Here is a 6,892-nt window from a genome sequence, read left to right as displayed (position 1 = left end):
CCACCTGTAGTGAAGGGCTCTGGTGGGGAGAAACAGCCTGCAACACCAAACAGCCTTGACTCTCAACTGGGCTCCACCTGTGCTCTGTGACCTCAGCGAGTCACTTCTCTGTAAAGAATAATCCCCACGCTGCCTGTCACAGTGTTATTTTACTGTGAGATGCAAATGGGATTATGCTCATGATTGTACCATGTAAAACCCAGGGCGCTGTATTGACACGGATTTTATTGTAAAGTTCGGACCTCTTAACTAGAGGTGTCAGGAAGAAGGGTGGATGCCAAAACCAGTCAGTCTAGCTTCCTTTTGCAGCTGGCTCATGCAGCTGAATAATCCCCTAGTGCCTGCCTCAACATCTATGCACTCATCTCTCAAACTAAACCTCATAAAGTTTAGCGAGTGTGTGGAAACACTGAAATGCTATGCACTGTCTTGCACAGGTGATGGCAAGTAAATAGGTCCAGCCTCCTGGTAAAATTATTAGGCAGTTTCTGTTAAAGCTGATTGTGTGAATTACCCCGTGACCCAGCAAAACCTTTGCCCACCAGATAATGAACACAGATACACGCCTATGTTCACCAGTCAAAATGTTCCTAATAGTACTGTTTTATAAAAAAAAAAGAAATAAAACAAAACCTGGTAGCACTGCTTGTTGGAGTCCCAGCCCCTGCCCCCCCAGTCCATCGGTGGCTGAATGGTTAAATGGTACTTGGACACGGCAGAATACTACCTAGCAATGAGACTGCCATTTAACTGCATGTGAGAAGCAAACTCACCAACACATTGAGCAAAAGCAGCCCGACACAGGAACATCTGCCTGTTCCATTGCAATCTATTGCTGCATAACAAACCAAAGTGCTGTGTCGTGAAACAACCATGGTTTATTCCTCATGCTTCTGTGGGCCAGCAGTGCAGTCTCCCTTCTAGTTTTGCCTAAGAATTTGATAAGCCTGAATTCAGCAGCAGACTTGGGAACCTGTTCATTGACCTTGTTGTGGGGGGAGCCTGGTTGGTCTGTGCATGGCCCAGACTTCTCTTCCTGACGTACTGGCCGGAGGGTGCCATTCCAAGAGGGGAAAAGTGGAAGCCATGAGGGCTCCAAGGCCCGTTCCTCTGCACCCCCCTGTTGGAGCCAGGGATGGAATGGCGGTGAGAGGAATCGCATTACCCAGATCACACATACAGGAAGGGGAGAGACTTGTTATCCTATTTGCCACCGGCAGCAACACAGCAGGAATCTGTTGTGTATCAAGTAGAAAGGCAGGCAAATCAACCAATGCTGCTGAAAGGTCCTAGGCAGACAGATCTGCAGTGAGAGGGAAAGGCCAGGGACCAGCTGGCTTCTGGATGTACAATACTTCTTCATGCTGGTACTGCTTACTGGTGTTGGTTCAGTTTATGAAAACTCAGCAAGGGCCAGTGTGTTGGCTCAACTGGTTAATCATCCACGTCCAAGCACAGGCGTCCCATATGGGTGCCAATTCGTATCCCAGCTGCTCCATTTCCCATCCTGCTTGTGGCCCAGGAAAGCAGTCAAGGACGGCCCAAAGCCTTGGGACCCTGCACCAGCATGGGAGACTCAGAGGAAGCTCCTGGCTTCTAGCTTCAGATCAGTTCAGCTCCAGCCGTTGCAGCCATTTGGGGAGTGAGCCAGTGAATGCAATATCTTTCTTCCAATAAAGATAAATCTTAAAAAAAGAAAGAAAACTTAGCAAGCTATAAACCCAAGCCCTCTGGGATGTGAAATGCTGTTACCTGAGTTTGAAGTTGGAGCATGAGGCCTTGGCTTACAAGGCAGAAAGTTTGCTTTCCTTTGAGCCAATGGCCCAGCCTGTCTGACAGCAGGAGCAACAGCTCCTTGCACCTCGCTGTCCAAGCACATGAGTGGGTAACTCTGTCTCTGGCAGTCCACATTCCAGCTAGCCAGGAGGGCCAGTGTGTGGGCAGCACATTCCTGTTAAGCTTGTGGGGGTAACACAGATCCCCTCCACTCAACGGTCCTGCCATGGCTTGTGCTTGTGTGTGCCCAGCCAGGTATGCAGTTCAGCTGGGCAGCCTGTCCCACAGAGCTACACCAGTTGCAGAGAAACAAGCAGGATGAAGCCACATCTGAATGTTTTCAACAGGCCACTGGAGAAGAGCTCAATTTTCTTTTTCCCAGTGTCAAATGACCTCAATTCAATACATCACAGCTGATCCCTGAGCCAGGGTGAAGATCATTAACTATCAGTTATTTTCCTTAAATACACAAATGCATTTAAGTGATAAATATGTGAGTATAAATCAGGAAAAAATATATAAACAATAGGATGTATTTTAAGGGCTTTCCTGGAAAGAAGTCAACTGCTTCTGGAAAATTCCTTTATTCACTACAGTGAAGTGTTCAGTGAATGGATTTTAGCAGTCTGCATCTAAGATACTGAGAGCACCTCACTGGGCCTACCAGGCAGGAGAGGAAATGCTTTACTAACATTAGAATGTATTTATCAGGCCTGGCACAGTAGCCTAGCAGCTAAAGTTCTCGCTTTGCATGTGCCAGGATCCCATATAGGCACCAGTCCTAATCCTGGCAGCCCCACTTCCCATCCAGCTTCCTGCTTGCGGTCTGGGAAAGCAGTCAAGGACAGCCCAAGGCCTTGGAACCCTATACCTGCGTGGGAGACCCAGAATAAGCTCCTGGCCCCTGGCTTTGGATCAGCTCAACTCTGGCTGTTGTGGCCACTTGGGGAGTAGATCAGCGGACAAATCTTTCTGTCTCTCCTCCTCTCTGTATATCTGACTTTCCAACAAAATAAATAGGTAAATAAATAAATAAATCTTTAAAAATAATGTATTCATCTATTTTTTTGTTAAATGTGTGCAAGTGGTGCTAATGTGATGCTCGACGAGCTGATACTCTGCCTGCAGTAGCTGGCATCCCATAGGGGTGTTGCTTTGTGTCCCAGCTGCTCCACTTCCTATCCAGCTGCCTTCCTGTGGCCTGGGAAAGCAGCAGACATTGTCCCAGTCCTTGGGACCCTGCTCCCATGTGGGAGACCCAAAAGAAGTTCCTGGATCCTGGCTTCAGATTAGCTCAGCTATAGCCATTGTAACTATTTGAGGAGTGAACAAATGAAAGGTTTCTCTCTCCTTTTCTCTGTAGCTCTGCTTTTCCAATAAAAATTTAAAAGTAAATCTTAAAAAATGTGTAAGTAAGATATTCTGGTGTCAACGACACCTGCAGAGAGGGGTGGAGTTCCCAGGTAACAGAACCCTCCTAACTGACCAGGGGCCTACTGTGTCCTCACTTGAACCTTCCTTCTCATGGCAGCCTGCCCTTTCTAATGGCACCCCCACTCCCAACCCTCCCCCCCATTCTCTCTCCCGCTGCCTTTGTTCTAACAGAGTGTCAGCTGCAGCGCTAATAACCCAGCACACGCTAGAAAATTCCAGGGGATTTCTTTTTTTTTTTTTTTTTTTTTAAGGTTTATTTTTACTGGAATGGCAGATATACAGAGAGCAGGAGACAGAGAGAGAAAGATATATCATCTGCTGGTTCACTCCCTAAGTAGCTGTAATGGCTGGAGCTGAGCTGATCCAAAGCCATGAGCCAGGAGCTTCTTCTGAGTCTCCCACACTGGCACAGGGTCCCAAGGCCTTGGGCTGTTCTTGACTGCTTTCCCAGGCCACAAGCAGGGAGCTGGAAGGGAAGTGAAACAGCTGGGTTTAGAATTGGCACCCCCAAAAAATAAAAAATACAAAAAATACAAAAACAAAAAAATAGAATTGGCACCCATATGGGATCCTGGTGGTTGTTAAGCAAGAATTTAGCCACTAGGCTACCACGCCGGGTCCTAGGGATTTCTTCAGCGTCGATAAGTTAATTACCGATCTCAAAGATACAAACAACATCATGATCTAAGAATTCCTAAAATGCACAGGAACTTTGTGACCCCATGCAAAGGCAGGAGGGTAAAAGGAAACAGTTCCTGCTCTGGCTCAAGCAGAGCCAGATTCAAAGCTCAGTTCTTTCCCTTGCAATGTGTCTACCTCTGAGCAGGGTCTCAGTCTTCTCCTCTGTGAAATGGGACTAACAGTGAGCTCTGTGGAGTGCACGCAGGGGGCAGGCCCTCTCTAGGTGCCCAAACAGCTTGCTCTCCCAAAGCTCAACTGAAGGAATCCAAGTGAGACTGAATGGCGACGGAAAGGGAAGAGAACAAGATCGAAGCAGAACCAGTGAAAGACTGGCCAATGTTAGTGTGGAAAAGAAGCATTTAGTTTGCATCAGGGACCCTGGGATGACATCGTGTGGCCATCCCGCACCCCTGGCACTGATCTGGTTAGGCTGCTGGGACAGCCCTCTCCCCTTCTCTCTCCCCCAGATACAGGAAGAAAAACAAAAAATTGGAAACAATTGTCTCACCCACTTCCCCCCATTTCTTGTCCTTTTCCGCCCTTAGCAGTGGTCCACACGGGCATGCATCCTCACCTATATAAATGTCATCAAAAATAAAATACTTATTATTTTAAAAAGAAGCATTTATTTTGGACAGAGAGGCCAAAACTTAGCTTTGGCTACCACCTGTCAGTAGCTACTGCCTTGCCCCTCACCTGATACAGTTATACCCACTCCTTGTAATCTTTTTTAAGATTTATTTATTTTTATTGGAAAGGCAGGCTTTATAGAGAGAAGGAGAGATAAAGAAAGATCTGTCTGCTGGTTCATTCCCCAAGTGGCCACATTGGCCGGAGGTGAGCTGACCCAAAGCCAGGAGCTTCTTCGGAGTCCCCCATGTTAGGTACAAAGTGCCAAGGCTTTGGACCATGCTCCACTGCTTCCTAGGCCACAGACGGAGCTGAAAGGGAAGTAACCAGCCAGAATATGAACCAATGCCCATGCTGGATCCCAGAAGGTGAGGACTTTAGCTACTAGGCTGCCGCACCAGGTCCTCCTTGTATTCTTGGGACTCCCCATCCCCCCATGTTTAGGTGAGAATCATGACATTTCATAAGATGCTCAAGATTATCCAGCTAAACAGAGTGGAGATCAAACTCAGGTGTGACTCTGTACCAGCTGACAGACAGATCCTCTCTGCATCCCTAGATGCACACAGCAGGCCTGAGCTGGAGGGGGAGGGGGACAAGGTGGACGCTGTAGCTGCTGGGATCGGGTACAGGTGGGGGCTAACAAGGAAACAGCATCCTTCTTGGGCTGGGCCTCAGGTGCCCTGTGTGGGATCTTGTTTGAGGGCAGCAGGTGCTCCACTGGCCAGGAGGAAGTTGGTAGGTGAGCACCAGAGTGGGCACTGACTGTTGGGGGACCCTCCTTCATTGGGGGGCTGGGGCACAGCTCACTTCCTCCATCCACTGTTGTCTATGTCTTTCTGTGATTGCAGAGATCCCACTGCCTTACTCTGGCCATTGCCAAGAATCCACATGTAACTCAAAGAGATATGAACAGCGCAGATGAATTTTTAGCCTCTAACCACGGAGCGTCTCCCTTTTCTATTTTTTTTTAAAAGATTTATTTTGAAAAATTTTATTGGAAAGTCAGATCTACAAAGAGGAGAGACAGAGAGATCTTCCATCTGCTGGTTCACTCCCTGAGTGGTGATAAGGCCGGAGCTGAGCTGATCTAAAGCCAGGATCCAGGAGCTTCTTCGAGGTCTCCCACATGAATGCAGGGTCCCAAGGCTGTGGGCCGCCCTCTACTGCCATCCCAGGTCACAAGCAGGGTGTTGGAAAGAAAGTGGAGCAGTTAGGACATGAGCCAGCACCAATGTGGGATTCCAGTGGTTCCAAGGTGAGGATTTAACCACTAGGCTATTGTGCTTTTTCCTTTTTTTCTTTTTTTTTTAAGATTTATTTATTTTTATTGGAACAGCAGATTTACAGAGAGAAGGACAGAGAGTGATCTTCCATCCATTGGCTCATTCCCCAAGTGGCCACAATGGCCACAGCCAAGATAATCTGAAAGCAGGAGTCAGAAGCTTCTTCCAGATCTCCCATGTGTGTGCAGGGCCCCAAGGACTTGGGCCATCCTCCACTGCTTTCCCAGGCCACAAGCAGGGAGCTGGATGGGAAGAGGAGCAGCCATGAGTAAAATGGCACCCATACGGGATGCTGGTACTTGAAGGGGGAGGATTAGCTAATGGAGCCATCAGGCTGGGCCCAAGCTTCTCCATTTTCTTATTCATTAAACTGGTTTATAACTCATTTAATTCTGGGCAATACCCTTGAACTTGTCAGTCCCTCAAGCCATCTAAGTTCTAATTTGCATGCAACCTCAGTAGCACCGTTCAAGGAATGTGCCAGGAGAAGGCAGGAGAAGAGGAATTCCATTTCCCACTCTGCCACTCTGAGTGGAGCCAAGGCAGGCAGTGGTCGCAGCTTAAGCTCATTGTTTACAACCCTTTTCCTCCATGGAGTTCCCATCTCCAGTAACTTCAACCTCTTTTTTTTTGGTGGAATAATAGACTTGGACCCTACATTCTGACTCAGACAGAGGACTGCCCTCTCTAAATGCTTACAGGTCACTGTTTTGAGCAACACTTTTTTTTTTTAAAGATTTATTTATTTCATTACAAAGTCAGATGTACAGAGAGAAGAGACAGAGAGGAAGATCTTCTGTCCGATGATTCACTCCCCAGGTGAGCCGCAATGGGCTGGTGCGCGCCAATCCGAAGCCGGGCACCAGGAACTTCTTCCAGGTCTCCCACACGGGGTGCAGGGTCCCAATGCATTGGGCCGTCCTCGACTGCTTTCCCACGCCACAAGCAGGGATCTGGATGGGAAGTGGAGCTGCCAGGATTAGAACCAGCGCCCATATGGGATCCCGGGGCATTCAAGGCGAGGACTTTAGCCGCTAGGCCACACCGACGGGCCCACAACACTTTTTTTTTTGGTTTTTTTTTTT

The sequence above is a fragment of the Ochotona princeps genome, chromosome 14 (assembly GCF_030435755.1).
Source record: "Ochotona princeps isolate mOchPri1 chromosome 14, mOchPri1.hap1, whole genome shotgun sequence".
Taxonomy (NCBI): Eukaryota; Metazoa; Chordata; class Mammalia; order Lagomorpha; family Ochotonidae; genus Ochotona; species Ochotona princeps.
The sequence above is the reverse complement of the archived record's forward strand: the minus strand, read 5'-3'. Positions refer to the sequence as shown.